The following is a 17,451-nucleotide window of genomic DNA, read 5'->3' as shown; positions in this document are numbered from 1 at the left end:
TAATTCTATACTTACTCCCATTTTCATTCCTCACAATTTTATTGACTACTATTTTAAGCTTTTTGGTCTCCACATCTCATGTACATTTTTAAAGGATGTTTCTAAAAACCTCAGTTTAGCACACTTGTATTATTTTGACTAATGAAGACTGATTCAGAGATACTAGTGTCAAATCTTTGAAATGTCACCAAAGTCATTGTTTTTTAATGACTATGAAATGAAAAATTTGCTCTGCAAAACAATTTTTCTTCACCTGTGTTTCAATAAATCACTATTCTACTTTGACCTATCTTTTCATGTCATGTGTAAATTATATTTTGCTCCTGAATTCTATCCATTTTCATTGGTCATGTTGAAATTACATAGTGACTTTGTAGTCTCACTTATTAAATTTATATTATAAATAGGAAACTTCATTCTGTGATATAGATCTTAATCAATTTCCAACAAAATGCAATTTGAGAAAATATGCTTATCACTGAGAGATACAATGAAGATAATAGATCCCCTTTACTAATACGAAAATGAAAATACAAATCCTTCAAAATAAAACTACTTGTGATTCATATTAGCATTGATTATGTGACATATTGTAAACATTATGTGGATTATTTCACAACTTTATTAAAATTATGCTTTGCTTTCTCTACAATATTTTTTATAATTACATGAAATTAATTAAATGTAATAAGTAAGTTTTTATGTTAATATTTAAATTTAAATCATCAAAATTAGTTTTTCTTCTTAATATATCTTTATCTTTTCATTAAGAATAGTGAATGATACAGTAAAAAGGAAAAATATTTATCTCTTTTGTACTTCATTTATTTTATATTGAGACGGTAACTACACGGTCATAACTTATGATAAATTTTTAAATTTATGATAGGCCTCTGGCTTCCCTGGTGGCTCAGCTATTAAAGAACCCACCTGCCAATGCAGGAGATGTGAGATGCAAATTTGATACCTTGTTTGGGAAGATCCCCTGAGGAAGGAAATTGCAACCTGCTCCAGTATTCTTGCCTGGAAAATCCCATGGATGGGGAGCCTGGTAGGCTACAGTCCATGGGGTTACAAGGAGTTGAACATGACTGAGTGTGCACACACACACCCAAACACACAGGTCTCTCATGCCAAATGTGAATATATTCTTAAAGTTAGTGTTATAGCATGATTATTTCCTTTAAACATTTGAAACTGTTTTTTAAAAATGTACGGACCTCATAGAATGAGTTTGGAAGTTTACCTTCCTCTGCAATTTTCTGCCAGTACAATATTGTAAATTAATTAGCCTCCAATTAAAATAAATAAATTTAAATTAAAAAATAAATGAATAAATAAAAATAAAAATGTACATGATAACAATTTATTGTTTGATAGGAAGATGTGGTGTTTAGGAAGTCATTTAGGAATTGACTGCTATTTTTAGAAGAAATAAATATGGTAATTATATTACAAGATAGAAATCATTTTATAATAGAAAATGAAAATTTTGTGGTATGTCTAAAAGGAGTCAAAATTACAGAATTAATTTTTTTCATATTTGCAGTATCATTTGTTTTATTTTATATTTACTGTCATCACAGATTGGAAAGTATTTTGCCATTTAAACAAATTTGAACAATGGAAGTATAAAGGCAGCAGCTGTAAATTGCTTTTTAAAATAGCATCATCCATGACATACACCATTCATAGACCACTCAGGTGTGACCTAAATCAAAGCCCTTAAGATTATACAGTGGAAGTGACAAATAGATTCAAAGATTAGATCTGATAGAGTGCCTAAAGAACTATGAACAGAGGTTCATGATATTATACAGGAGGCAGTGATCAAGACCATCCCCAAGAAAAAGAAATGCAAAAAGGCAAAATGGTTGTCTGAGGAGGCCTTACAGATATCTGAGAAAAGAGCAAAGGAGAAAAAGAAATACCTATCTGAATGCAGAGTTATAAGAATATCAAGGTGAAATAAGAAAGCCTTCCTCACTGATCAAAGCAAAGAAATAGAGGAAAGAATAGAATGGGAAAGACTAGAGGTCTCTTCAAGAAAATTAGAGATACCAAGGGAATATTTCATGCAAAGATCAACTCAATAAAGGACACAAACAAAGTTGACGTAACAGGAGCAGAATGTGGCAAGAATACACAAAAGAACTTATACAAAAAAGATTTTTAAAAACCCAGCCAACCACAATGGTGTGATCACTCACCTAGAGCCAGACATCCTGGAGTCTAAAGTCAAGTGAGTCTTAGGAGTCTTAGTCTAAGTGAGTCATAGTTCATCACTATGAACAAAGCTAGTGGAGATGATGGAATTCCAGCTGAGCTATTTCAAATCCTAAAAAATGATGCTGTTCAAGTTCTGCACTCAGTATGCCAGCAAATTTGGAAAACTCGCCAGTGGCCACAGGACTGGAAAAGGTGTTTTCATTCCAATCCCAAAGAAAGGCAATGCTAAAGAATGTTCAAATTAAAGCACAGTTGCACTCGCCTCACATGCTAGCAAAGATATACTTAAAATTCTCCAAGCCAGGCTTCAACAGTACATGAACAGTCAACTTCCAAATGTACAAGCTGGATTTTAAAAGGCAGAGGAACCAGGGATCAAATTGCCAATAGCACTTAGATTAGAGAAGAAGCAAAAAAATTCCAGACAAATACGTACATCTGCCTTATTGACTACACCAAAGATTTTGACTCTGTGGATCAAAACAAACTGTGGAAAATTCTTAAAGAGATAGGAATACCAGACCATCTTACCTGCCTTCTGAGAAATCTGTATGCAGGTCAGGAAGCAACAGTTAGAACTGGACTTGGAAAAATGGACTGGTTCCAAATTGGGAAAGGAATACTTTTAGGCTGTATATTGTCACCCTGTTTATTTAACTTATATGCAGAGTGCATCATGTGAAATGTCATGCTGAGTGAAGGACAAGCTGGAATCAAGATTTGGGAGAAATATCAATAACCTCCAATATGCAGATGACACCACCCTTAAGGCAGAAAGCAAAGAGCTACTAAAGAGCCTCTTGATGAAAGTGAAAGAGGAGAGTGAAAAAACTGGCTTAAAACTCAACATTCAAAAAACTAAGATCGTGTCATCCAGTCCCATCACTTCATGGTAAATAGATGGGGAAACAGGGAGAGACCTTATTTTCTTGGGCTCCAAAATCACTGCAGATGTTCACTACAGCCATGAAATTAAAAGACACTTTCTCCTTGGGAAAAAAAAAAAAAACTGTGACCAACCTAGACAGCATATTAAAAAAAAGAGACTTTACTTTGCCGACAAATATCTGTCTAGTCAAAGCTATGGTTTTTCCAGTAGTCTTGTATGAGAGTGAGAGTTGAACTATAAAGAAAGCTGAGCACCAAGGAACTGATGCTTTTGAACTTGGAGAAGTTGGAGAAGACTCTTGAGAGTCCCTTAGACTGCAAGAAGATCAAGCCAGTCAATCGTAAAGGAAATTAGCCCTGAATATTCTTTGGAAGGACTGATGCTGAAGCTGAAGATCCAATACTTTGGCCACCTGATGGGAAGAACTGACTCATTGGGAAAGACCCTGATGCTGGGAAAGATTGAAGGCAGGTGGAGAAGGGAATGACAGAGGATGAAATAGTTGGATGGCATCACCAACTCAATGGACATGAATTTGAACAAGCTCCAGGAGTTGGTGATGGACAGAGAAATCTGGTGGGCTGCAGTCCATGGGGTTGCAAACAGTCATACGTGACTGAGGAACTGAACTGAACTGAACTGATGACATACAGAAACACACCAATACGTTATTTTAATGCTCTGTCACGTCCTACTCTTTGATATGCCATGGACTTTACATTCCATGGAGTTCTCCAGGCCAGAATACTGGAATGGGTACCCTTTACTTTCTCCAGGGGATCTTCCCTACCCAGGGATCAAACCCAGGTCTCCTACATTGCAAGCAGATTCTTTAGTAGCTGAGCCATTACAAAAGCCCAAGAATACTGGAGTGAAGCCTATCTCTTCTCTAGCACATATTCTCAAACCAGGAATTGAATCGGGATCTCCTGCATTGCAGGTGGATTCTTTACCAGCTGAACTGCCAGGGAATCCCAACATACACAGAGGGTAAGAATAAATCAGGGAAGTAAACTATTCATCTCAATTGTTATGTTTTCAATATGCATTTATTTTGTGCCTCCTGTAATCTGAGCAGTGTGCTGTACAGAGAGCGTAAAGGCTGAGCAATGCAAGAATTAAACACACAAGCCGTTATGGTGACATGAAATAAACATGCTACCCTTCTGAGTGGTTGGAGAAAGATTCACAGAAACGGTTTTGTTTTGCTTTTGTTGTTGTTTTTGAGAATTCAGTCATTAAATAGAAGAATTTCTGATACTATAATCAGAATCAGAACTATACTGAGAGGCTAGAAAATTACTCAAAACAGATAAAAATGAATGTGCAAACTCTTGATAATATGAAATGCCCTGATCATAGCTGAGAACACACCAGTTGCCTATCATTGAAGTGCATCAAGGAGGAACAGGGAAAACACTGTAATGAACATTAACTGCTAAGTTAAGGTATTAAAATACATTCTTCAAGTTATAAGTATCTGACTCTTGTGGTCAGATTAATGTTGTAGAAGATCAGAGAGAGATCTTGTATGGCAGAGAGAGAGCAAGGTGGTGGAAGAGTAGGTGGACATGGAGTACATCTCTCTCCACAGATACATCAGGAATACATCATCAGGCACAGAAGTGCATGCAGAACACCAGCTGAGGGTGGACAGGAGTACTGGCCAATGGAAAAGAATACATAGAACCATGCAAATTAAAAATCAAGCCCTGATCCTTTGGAGTGGGAGCACTGACTCCAACACCCTAGACTACCAGAAAACTAACTGTAGGGAGTACCAAATAGTGAGAACTCACACAAAGGAAACCACCTGAATACAAGACCCTGCATCACCCAACCAGCAGTAGCATCCTGTGCAGGATGCCACATCTAACCAATAAACAAAGCAAAAATAGAAACCCAATCATCAACTGACAGAATTACCATTTCACTCAGCCTTGATCATCATAGGATAAACAAACAAACAAAAACTCTGCACAAATCTCACCCTATACAAAGCTTACACAAAGCACTGGACCAACCTTAGGAGGGTAGAAACCAAAAGGAAGAAAGAATTCAACCTTGAAGCCTGTAAAAAGGAGACCTCAAACACAATAAGCTAAAAAAAATAAATAAATAATGAAAAGGAAAGGAAAAGATATGCTACACAAATGAAGGAACAACTAGAAACACAGAAGTCCAAATAAATGAAGAGGAAATAGACAAACTACATGAAAAAGAATTCAGAATAATGATAGTAAAGATGATCAAAAACCTTGAAAACAAAATGGAGAAAGTGCAAGAATCAATTATCAAAGACCTAGTAGAATTAAAGAATAAACATACAAACAACACAATTTTTGGAAATTAAAAATACTCTAGAAGGAATCAATAGCAGAATATATGAAGGAGCAGAACGAATCAGTGAGCTGGGAGAAAAAATGGTGGAAATACCTTCTGAATAGCAGAATAAAGTAAAAAGAATGAAAAGAACTGAGGATAGTCTCAGAGACCTCTGGGACAATATCAAACGTGCCAACATTTGAATTATAGTGGTCCCAGAAGAAGAAGAGAAAAAGAAATGGTATGAGAAAATTTTTGAAGAGATTATAGTTGAAAATTTCCCCAACATGGAAAAGGTAAAACCCTTGTCCATTAGAGAAAAAGCAAACAAACAACAACAACAAAAGAAAAACTCAGCACAAATCTCAATCTATCCAAACCAGCTCAATACCAGAAAAATAAATGACCCAATCAATAAATGGGCCAAAGAACTAAGCAGACATTTCTCCAAAGAAGACATACAGATGGCTAACAAATACATGAAAAAATGCTCAACATCACTCATCATCAGAGAAATGCAAATCAAAACCACAATGAGGTACTATTTCATGCCAGTCAGAATGGCTGCTATCAAAAAGTCTACAAACAATAAATGCTAGAGAGGTTGTGGAGAAAGGGGAACCTTCTTATACTGTTGGTGGGAGTGAAAACTAGTACAGCCACTATGGAGAACAGTGTGGAGATTCCTTAAAAACTGGAAATAGAACTGCCATACGACCCAGCAATCCCACTGCTGGGCATACACACTGAGGAAACCAGAATTGAAAGAGACACATGCACCCCAATGTTCATCACAGCACTGTTTACAATAGATAGGACATGGAAGCAACGTAGATGCCCATTGGCAGATGAAAGGACAAGAAAGGTGTAGTACATAAACACAATGGAATAATGCTCAGTTATTAAAAAGAACACATTTGAATCAGTTCTAATGAGGTGGATGAAATGGGTGTCTATTATATACAGTGAAGTAAGTCAGAAAGAAAAACACCAATACAGTATATTAATGCATTTATGTGGAATTTAGGAAGATGATAATGATGACCCAATATGCGAGATGGCAAAAGAGACACAGATATAATGAACAGACTTTTGGACTCTGTGGGAAAAGGTGAGGGTATGATGATTTAAGAGCATAGCATTGGAACATGTAAAGTACCATATGTAAAATATATGATTGGTCCAAGTTCAATGCATGAAACAGAGTACTCAAAGCCGGTGCACTGGGACAACCCAGAGGAATGGGATGGGGAGGGAGGTGAGAATGGTTTGCAGGATGGGGGACACTTGTACACTTGTGACTGATTCATGTCAATGTATGGCAAAACCACCACAATATTGTAAAGTAATTAGTCTCCAATTAAAATAAATTAAATAATTTAAAAAATAAAAGCTTACACAAACCACTGGACCAAGCTTAGGAGGGTAGGAACCAAAAGGAAGAAAGAATTTAACATTCTTCAAGGAAATAATTCAATTTTCCTTAAAGCCAGGGAAAAGGAGACTTCAAACACAATAAGTTCAAAAAAGGAAAATAATGAACAGGCAGAGAAATACTACACAAATGAAGGAAAAAAAACTAGAAACACAGAAGTCCAAATAAATGAAGAGGAAATTGGCAAACTACCTGAAAAATAATTCAGAATAATGAGAGTAAAAATGATCAGAAACCTTGGAAACAAAATGGAGAAAATACAAGAATCAATTAACCAAGACCTAAAAGAATTAAAGAATAAGCTTACATAGACAAACAACACAATTACTGAAATTTAAAATAATCTAGAAGAAATCAATAGCAGAATATCTGAAGCAGAAGAACAAATCAGTGACCTGAAAGATAAAATGGTGGAAATAACTTCTGAAGAGCAGAATAAAGTAAAAAGAATGAAAAGAACTGAGGACAATCTGAGAGACCTCTGGGACAATATCAAATAAGCCAACACTAGAATTATACAGGCCAGAATAAGAACAGTAAAAGAAAGAGTATGAGAAATTTTTTGAAGAGATTATAATTAAAAATTTACCCAACATGGAAAAGGAAATAGTCAATCAAGTCCAAGAGGCACTAAGAGTCCCACACAGGACAAACCCAAGGAGAAACATGCCAATACACATACTAACCACACTACTACTACTACTACTACTACTACTAAGTCACTTCAGTTGTGTCCGACTCTTCATGATCCCATGGACTGTGGCCTACCAGGCTCCTCTGTCCATGGGATTTTCCAGACAAGAGTACTGGAGTGGGTTGCCATTGCCTTCTCCGACTAATCACACTAACAAAAACTAAACACAAAGTAAGAATATTAAAACCAGCAAGGGAGAAGCAACAAGTAACATAAAGAGAAGACACATATTATTAATAACTGATCTTTCAGCAGAAACTCTGCAGGCCAGAAGGAAATGACAGGATATATTGAAAGTACTGAAGGGAAAAATCTACAACCACGATTACTGTACTCAGCAAGGATCTCATTCAAAATTGATGGAGAAATAAAAAGCTTTTCAGACAAGCAAAAATTAAGAGAATTCAGTACCACCAAACCAGCTTTAACAACAAATGTTAAAGGGACTTATATAGTCAAGAAATACAAAAGAAGGAAAAAGACCTACAAAATCAACCCCCCAACATCAAGAAAATGGCAATAGGAACATGTATATCAATGATTACTTTAAATGTAAATGGATTAAATGCTCCAACCGAAAGAGGCAGACTGGTTGAATGGATACAAAAACAAGACCCATATATACACTGCCTACAAGAAACCCACTTCAGAACTAAAGACACATATAGACTGAAAGTGAGAAGATGGAAAAATATATTCCATGCAAATTGTAAGCAAAAAAAAAAAAAAAGCTGGAGTAGCAATCCTCATATCAGACAAAGTGAAAGAAAGAAAGTGAAGTCACTCAGTCGTGTCTGACTCTTTGCCACCCCGTGGACTGTAGCCCACCAGGCTCCTCTGTTCATGGGATTCTCTAGGCAAGAATATTGGAATGGGTTGCCATTTCCTTCTGCAGGGGATCTTCCCAACCCAGGGATCAAACCCGGGTCTCCCACATTGCAGGCAGATGCTTTAACCTCTGAACTACTAGGGAAGCCCAATAGCAAATGAGCAATCCTCATATCAGACAAAGTAGACCTTAAAATAAAGAATATTGCAAGAGATAAGGAAGGACAGTGCATAATGATCAAGGACTCAATCTAAGAGGATGAAATAACAATTGTAAATATCTATACACCAAACATAGGAGCACCTCAATCAAAAGACAAACATTCAGCTCAGTTCAGTTCAGTCGCTCAGCCCTGTCCGACTCTTTGCGACCCCATGAATCGCAGCATGCCAGGCCTCCCTGTCCATCACCAGCTCCCGGAGTTCACCCAGACTCACATCCATCGAGTCAGTGATGCCATCCAGCCATCTCATCCTCTGTCATCCTCTTCTCTTCCTGCCCCCAATCCCTCCCAGCATCAGAGTCTTTCCCAATGAGTCAACTCTTCGCATGAGGTGGCCAAAGTATTGGAGTTTCAGCTTTAGCATCATTCGTTCCAAAGAAATCCCAGGGCTGATCTCCTTCAGAATGGACTGATCGGATCTCCTTGCAGTCCAAGGGACTCTCAAGAGTCTTCTCCAACACCACAGTTCAAAAGCATCAATTTTTCACCACTCTGCCTTCTTCACAGTCCAACTCTCACATCCATACATGACCACAGGAAAAACCATAGCCTTGACTAGATGAACCTTTGTTGGCAAAGTAATGTCTCTGCTTTGGAATATGCTATCTAGGTTGGTCATAACTTTCCTTCCAAGGAGTAAGCGTCTTTTAATTTCATGGCTTCAGTCACCATCTGCAGTGATTTTGGAGCCCCCCAAAATAAAGTCTGACACTCTTTCCACTGTTTCCCCATCTATTTCCCATGAAGTAATGGGACCGGAGGCCATGATCTTCGTTTTCTGAATGTTGAGCTTTAAGCCAACTTTTTCACTCTCCACTTTCACTTTCATCAAGAGGCTTTTGAGTTCCTCTTCACTTTCCGCTATTAGGGTGGTGTCATCTGCATATCTGAGGTTATTGATATTTCTCCCAGCAATCTTGATTCCAGCTTGTGTTTCTTCCAGTCCAGTGTTTCTCATGATGTACTCTGCATAAAAGTTAAATAAACAGGGTGACAATATATAGCCTTGACGAACTCCTTTTCCTATTTGGAACCAGTCTGTTGTTCCATGTCCAGCTTTAACTGTTGCTTCCTGACCTGCATACAAATTTCTCAAGAGGCAGGTCAGGTGGTCTGGTATTCCCATCTCTTGAAGAATTTTCCACAGTTTATTGTGATCCACACAGTCAAAGGCTTTGGCATAGTCAATAAAGCAGAAATAGATGTTTTTCTGGAACTCTCCTGCCTTTTCCATGATCCGGTGGATTTTGGCAACTTGATCTCTGACTCCTCTGCCTTTTCTAAATCCAGCTTGAATATCAGGAAGTTCACGGTTCACGTATTGCTGAAGCCTGGCTTGGAGAATTTTGAGCACTACTTTACTAGCATGTGAGATGAGTGCAATTGTGTGGTAGTTTGAGCATTCTTTGGCATTGCCTTTCTTTGGGATTGGAATGAAAACTGACCTTTTCCAGTCCTGTGGCCACTGCTGAGTTTTCCAAATTTGCTGGCATATTGAGTGCAGCACTTTCACAGCATCATCTTTCAGGATTTGGAATAGCTCAACTGGAAGTCCATCACCTCCACTAGCTTTGTTCATAGTGATGCTTTCCAAGGCCCACTTGACTTCACATTCCAGGATGTCTGGCTCCAGGTCAGTGATCACACCATTGTGATTATCTGGGTCGTGAAGATCTTTTTTGTACAGTTCTTCTGTGTATTCTTGCCATCTCTTCTTAATATCTTCTGCTTCTGTTAGGTCCATACCATTTCTGTCCTTTATCGAGCCCATCTTTGTATGAAATGTTCCCTTGGTATCTCTAATTTTCTTGAAAAGATCTCTAGTCTTTCCCATTCTGTTGTTTTCCTCTATTTCTTTGCATTGATCGCTGAGGAAGGCTTTCTTATCTCTTCTTGCTATTCTTTGGAACTCTGCATTCAGATGCTTATATCTTTCCTTTTCTCCTTTGCTTTTCACTTCTCTTCTTTTCACAGGTGTTTGTAAGGCCTCCCCCGACAGCCATTTTGCTTTTTTGCATTTCTTTTCCATGGGGATTGTCTTGATCCCTGTCTCCTGTACAATGTCATGAACCTCATTCCATAGTTCATCAGGCACTCTATCTCTAAGATCTAGTCTTAAATATATTTCTCACTTCCACTGTATAATCATAAGGGATTTGTTTTAGGTCATACCTGAATGGTCTAGTGGTTTTCCCTACTTCCTTCAATTTCAGTCTGAATTTGGCAATAAGGATTTCATGATCTGAGCCACAGTCAGCTCCTGGTTTTGTTTTTTTGACTGTATAGAGCAACATTAACGGACATAAAATGAGAAACTGACAGTAACACAATAATAGTAGGAGATTTTAACAAACACCCCACTCACACTAGTGAACAGATCATCAAAACATAAAAATAATAAGGAAGCACAAGTCCTAAATGATACATTAGATGAGATGAATCTTAATGATATCAACAGGACATTCCATCCAAATGCATAAGAATACACCTTCTCAAGTGTACATGGAACATTCTCCAGGATAGATTACATCTTGGGTCACAAATCAAACCTCAGTAAATTTAAGAAAATTGAAACTGTATCAAGTATCCTCTCTGATCACAATGCTATGAAATTAGATATCAATTAAAAGGAAAAAAAATGTAAGAAATGGAAGCACATGGAGATTAAATAACACGTTTCTAAATAACCAAAAGGTTACTGAAGAAATCAAAAGGGAAATGAAAATATTTCTGGAAACAAATGACAATGAAAACAAGACAACTAAAAACCTATGGATTGCAGCAAAAGCAGTCCTAAGAAGAAAGTTAATAGCAATGTAATCCTACCTCAGAAAAACATCGAAAAGACAACCTAACTTTACACCTAAAACAAACGGATAAAGAACAACAACAAAATAATAATAATAAGTAGAAGGAAAGAAATCATAAAGGTCTTAGAGGTTATGAAAAGAAATCAAAGAGACAATAGTAAAGATTAATAAAACGAAACGCTGATTCTTTGAGAAAATAAGCAAAAGTGACAAACTTTAAGCCAGATTTATCAAGAAAAAAGAGAGAAGAATCAAATCAGCAAAATCAGAAATGAAAAGGGAGAGGTTAAAAAAGACAATGCAGAAATACAAAGGATTATAAGAGACTATTATGAACAACTATATAGCAATAAAATAGATAACCTGGAGGAAACTGACAGATTTTTAGAAATGTTCAAAAACTAAAGAAGGAAGAAAAGAAATTATGAACAACCCAATTACAAACATTGAAACTGGAGCTGTGATTAAAAAAAAAAAAAACTTCCAAAAAACAAAAGCCAAGGACCAGATGGCTTCACAGGAGTATTCTATCAAATATTTAGAGAAGATCTAATGCCTATCCTTCTAAAACTCTTTCAAAAAATTGCAGAGGAAGGAACACTTCCGAAGTCATTCTACATGGCCTCCGTCACCCTGATACCAAAATCAGAGAAACACAACACAAAAAAATAAAACTACAGACCAATATCACTTATGAACATATACACAAAAACCCTCAACAAAATTTTTGCAAACAGAATTCAGCACACAATAAAAAGCTCATACACCATGATTAGTCAGTCAGTCAGTCAATTCAGTCACTTAGTCATGTCTGACTCATTGCAACCCCATGGACTGCACCCACCAGGCCTTCCTATCCATCACCAACTTCCAGAGTTTACTCAAACGCATGTCCATTGAGTCGGTGATGCCATCCAACCATCTCATCCTATCTCATCCCCTTCTCCTCCTGTCTTCAATCTTTCCCAGCATCAGGGTCTTTTCAAATGAGTCAGCTCTCTGCATCAGGTGGCCAAAGTATAGGAGTTTCAGCTTCAACATCAGTCCCTCCAATAAACAACCAGGACTGATCTCCTTTAGAATGGACTGTTTGGATCTCTTTGTAGTCCAAGGGACTCTTAGGAGTCTTCTCCAACACCACAGTTCAAAAGCATCAATTCTTCGGTGCTCAACTTCCTTTATACTCCAACTCTCACATCCATACGTGACTACTGGAAAAACCATAGTTTTGACTACACAGACCTTTGTTGGCAAAGTAATGTCTCTGCTTTTTAATATGCTGTCTAGGTCGGTCATAACTTTTCTTCCAAGGAATAACCGTCTTTTAATTTCATGGCTGCAGTCACCATCTGCAGTGATTTTAGAGCCCCCCAAAATAAAACCTGTCACTGTTTCCACTGTTTTCTCATCTATTTGCCATGAAGTGATGGGACCAGATGCCATGATCTTAGTTTTCTGAATTTTGAGTTTCAAGCCAACTTTTTCACTCTCCTCCTTCATTTTCATCAGGAGTCTCTTTGTGGCTTATTCACTTTCTGCCATAAAGTTGGTGTCATCTGCATATCTGAGGTAACAGATATTTCTCCCACCATCTTAACTCTAGCTTGTACTTCATACAGCCCAGTGTTTGTCATGATGTACTCTATATATAAGTTAAATAAGCAGGGTGACAATACACAGCCTTGTTGTATTCCTTTCCCAATTTGAAATCAGTCTGTTGTTCCATGTCCAGTTAAATTGCTTACTGACATGCATACAGATTTCTAGGAGACAGGTCAGATGGTCCAGTATTCTCAGCTTTTTAAGAATTATCCACAGTTTATTGTGATCCACACAGTCAAAGACTTTGGCATGCTCAATAAAGAAGAAACATGTTTTTCTGGAACTATCCTGCTTTTTCGATGATCCAATGGATGCTGGCAATTTGATCTCTGGTTCCTCTGCCTTTTCTAAATCCAGCTTGAACATCTGGAACTTCATGGTTCACATACTGTTGAAGCCTGGCTTGGAGAATTTTGAGCATTACCCTACTAGTATGTGAGATGAGTGCAATTGTGTGGTAGTTTGAGCATTCTTTGCCATTGCCTTTCTTTGAGATTGGAATGAAAACTGACCTTTCCCAGTCCTGTGGCCTCTGCTGAGTTTTCCAAATTTGCTGGCATATTGAGTGCAGCACTTTCATAGCATCATCTTTCAGGATTTGGAGTAGCTCAACTGGAATTCCATCACCTCCACTAGCTTTGTTCATAGTGATGCTTTCTAAGGCCCACTTGACTTCACATTCCAGGATGTCTGGCTCCAGGTCAGTGATCACACCATCGTGATTATCTGGGTCGTGAAGATCTTTTTTGTACAGTTCTTCTGTGTATTCTTGCCACCTCTTCTTAATATCTTCTGCTTCTGTTAGGTCCATACCATTTCTGTCCTTTATCGAGCCCATCTTTGTATGAAATGTTCCCTTGGTATCTCTAATTTTCTTGAAGAGATCTCTAGTCTTTCCCATTCTGTTGTTTTCCTCTATTTCTTTGCATTGATCGCTGAGGAAGGCTTTCTTATCTCTTCTTGCTATTCTTTGGAACTCTACATTCAGATGCTTACATCTTTCCTTTTCTCCTTTGCTTTTTGCTTCTCTTCTTTACACAGCAATTTGTGAGGGCTCCTCAGACCGCCATTTTGCTTTTTTGCATTTCTTTCTCTTGTGGATGGTCTTGATCCCTGCTTCCTTTACAATCTCACAAACATCAGTCCATTGTTCTTCAGGCACCCTGTCTATCAGATCTAATCCCTTGAATCTATTTCTCACTTTCAGTGTATAATCATAAGGGATTTGATTTAGGTCATACCTCAATGGTCTAGTGGTTTTCCCTACTTTCTTCAATTTAAATCTGAATTTGGCACTAAGGAGTTCATGATCTGAGCCACAGTCAACTCCCAGTCTTTTTTTTGCTGACTGTATAAAGCTTCTCTATCTTTGGCTGCAAAGAATATCATCAAACTGATTTTGGTGTTGACCATCTGGTGATGTTCATGTGTAGAGTCTTCTGTTGTTCTGTTGGAAGATGGTGTTTGCTATGGCCAGTGCTTTCTCTTGGCAAAACTCTATTAGACTTTGCCCTGCTTCATTCTGTACCCCAAGGCCAAATTTGCCTGTTACTGCAGCTATCTCTTGACTTCCTATTTTTGCATTCAAGTCCCCTATAATGAAAAGGACATCTTTTTTTGGTGTTAGTTCTAGAAGGTCTTGTAGGTTTTCATAGAACCATTCAACTTCAGCTTCTTCAGCATTACTGCTGCAGTCCATTGGGTTGCAAAGAGTCCGACATTACTGAGTGACAGAACTGAACTGAACTGACTGATATTATATTATACACAGTTAATAGTGTATATAATTGAATCCCAATCTCCCAAATCATCGCAGCCCACCCCCCCACCTTTGTGTCCACGTAGTTATTCTCTACGTCTGTATCTCTATTTCTGTTTTCAAATAAGGTCTATACAATTTTTCTAGATTCCACCCATTGTTGAAATATGTTTTTTTGTTTTTTTCTCTGTTTCACTTACTTCACTCTGTATGACAGGGTCTACGTCTACCTATGTCTCTTGTAATGACACAATTTCATTTCTTTTTATGACTGAGTAATGTTCTATTGTATCCATGTGCCACATCTTCTTTATCCATTCCTCCATTGATGGACATTCAAGTTGTTTCCATGCCTTTGCTATTGTAAATGGCAATGCAATTAACATTGGGGTACATGTGTCTTTTTGAAATATGGTTTTCTCTGGGTATTTGTACAGCAGTGGGATTGATGGGTCATATGTTAATTTTATTTTTAGTTTTTTAAGGAAATGCCATACTGTTTTCCATAGAGGCTCTATCAGTTTACATTCCCACCAAGAGTGCAAGAAGATTCCATTTTCTCTACACCCTCTTCAGTTCTTATGGTTTGTGTGTGTCTGTGTGTATATATGTGTGTATATATATATATATGACAGCCATTCTGACTGGCTTGAATGATACTTCATTGTAGTTTGCTTTGCATTTCTCTAATAATGAGTGATGCTGAGCACTTTGAAACCTCAAATTCCTAACAAATTTAAAGGTATTTAAGACATGTATAATAGCATATATGAAACGAGTCGCCAGTCCAGGTTCGATGCACGATACTGGATGCTTGGGGTGGGTGCACTGGGACGACCCAGAGGGATGGTATGGGAAGGGAGGAGGGAGGAGGGTTCAGGATGGGACCACATGTATACCTGTGGTGGATTCATTTGATATATGGCAAAACCAATACAATATTGTAAAGTTAAAAAATAAAATAAAAGGTATTTAAGAATTTTTAAAAATAAGAATTGTTTCCTTTGTTAAAATAGAATAAGAGGACTGATTTGCCCTCTAACCTGAACAACAAAAGTTTGTAATGAATGGAAGAAGAAGTAAGTTTAGAAGATATTGGATATCAAATGAACAATAGATAATAGCAAGTGAGATTGGTTATACTGTTGGTTCAGCTAACCGAGCAATGTCACTAGTAACTTGATTTTATGCTTTCCATTGCATCCATTTTCATGTATTTCCATATTCTAATGGAAATCCATGGCTCAAGGATTTTATAATTCCTTTGCACATAACTTCAGCTTCCTTTCCCTTCTCTATTTGCTACGACTAATAGACAATCATTGTATTGTGGCTTGAATTTTGCACCCATCACTCAAAATACATATGTTGAAGTTCCAAAACCAATACTTCAAAATGTGGCATTTCTAAATATGGTTTATGAAGATGTGATTAGTTAGGATAAGTTCACAAAAGTGGGCCTAAATCCAATATGTCTACTGTCATAAAATGGGGAAATTAGGACAAAGAAACATGTATACTGAGAGGAAACCATGTGAAGATGAAGACAATATTCAGTTGATGCTTATATAGTGTCACCAAGAAATGCGAATATATGCCATTTGGCTTTAAGGACCAGAAGCTACCTAAGGACTGCAGCACTCCAGGATAACAGGTCCTTCACTGTCTCCTGGAGTTTGCTCAGATTTATGTTCAATGAGTCAATGATGCTATCAAACCATTTCATCCTCTGTTGCCTTTTTCTCCTCCTGCTTTCAATCTTTCCCAGCATCAGGGTCTTTTCCAAAGAGTTGGCTCTTAATATCAGGTGACCAAAGCATTGGAGCTTCAGCACCAGTCATTCCAATGAATATTCAGGGTTGATTTCCTTTAGGAATGACTGATTTGATCTCCTTTCAGTCCAAGGACACCCAATAGTTTAGTTCTGCGTATTTGTGAAATCTCTTCCTTTTTTTTTTTTTTTTGTACATCAAATTATATTTCATGTTACCTGATTATATAAAAATGTAAAGTGAAAATGATTTTCAATTCTCTTTAACATTACTAGTAAACAGTTCAGCAGGAGATATGAGGCACAAAATCTTAGTAAAATGTGACACAGGAAAAGCAATAATGTAATTCTCACTTAAATTTAACTTGTCATAATCTGTTGTGAATATACAAAGACAAACTTTTAAAACGTTATATTTACTAAGATTCTGGCAAGAGTTTTATGTAACAAGACACAGCATACCAGGCCTGCCACTCAATTTATTTATGGTAAGTCTCAGCTTCAATATGAAGCTGTTAAAAAAAAAAAAAAATCAAAAACCTGCTTTTTACATGCTAAATAGCTTGGCAAGTATGCTGTTAAACTCAGTAAGGAATTTAAGATAGCAAGAATAAGAAGTTAATAAAAAGCTAAACGTTACAGCCTAAACAAAATTCATACAAAAAATAAAAGAACTATCACTGGTTACATAAAATTTTCCTGACTGGTGAAAACTTAACAGTATAAAACATGCATTTTAGAATCTTTAGCTATCAAGTTCAAAAAGTACCAGTGTCTATCTGAAATGATTTCTTTTCAAAGCCAAAGTGTAGTCAAAATTAGTTCAAATGTTATAACACATTCTAATGCTAAAAAACATTCAGTATTATCAAAGTGGAGGTAAAT

This window comes from Bos taurus, chromosome 12 (genome assembly GCF_002263795.3).
Source record: "Bos taurus isolate L1 Dominette 01449 registration number 42190680 breed Hereford chromosome 12, ARS-UCD2.0, whole genome shotgun sequence".
Classification (NCBI taxonomy): domain Eukaryota; kingdom Metazoa; phylum Chordata; class Mammalia; order Artiodactyla; family Bovidae; genus Bos; species Bos taurus.
Note: the sequence above shows the minus strand (reverse complement) of the source record.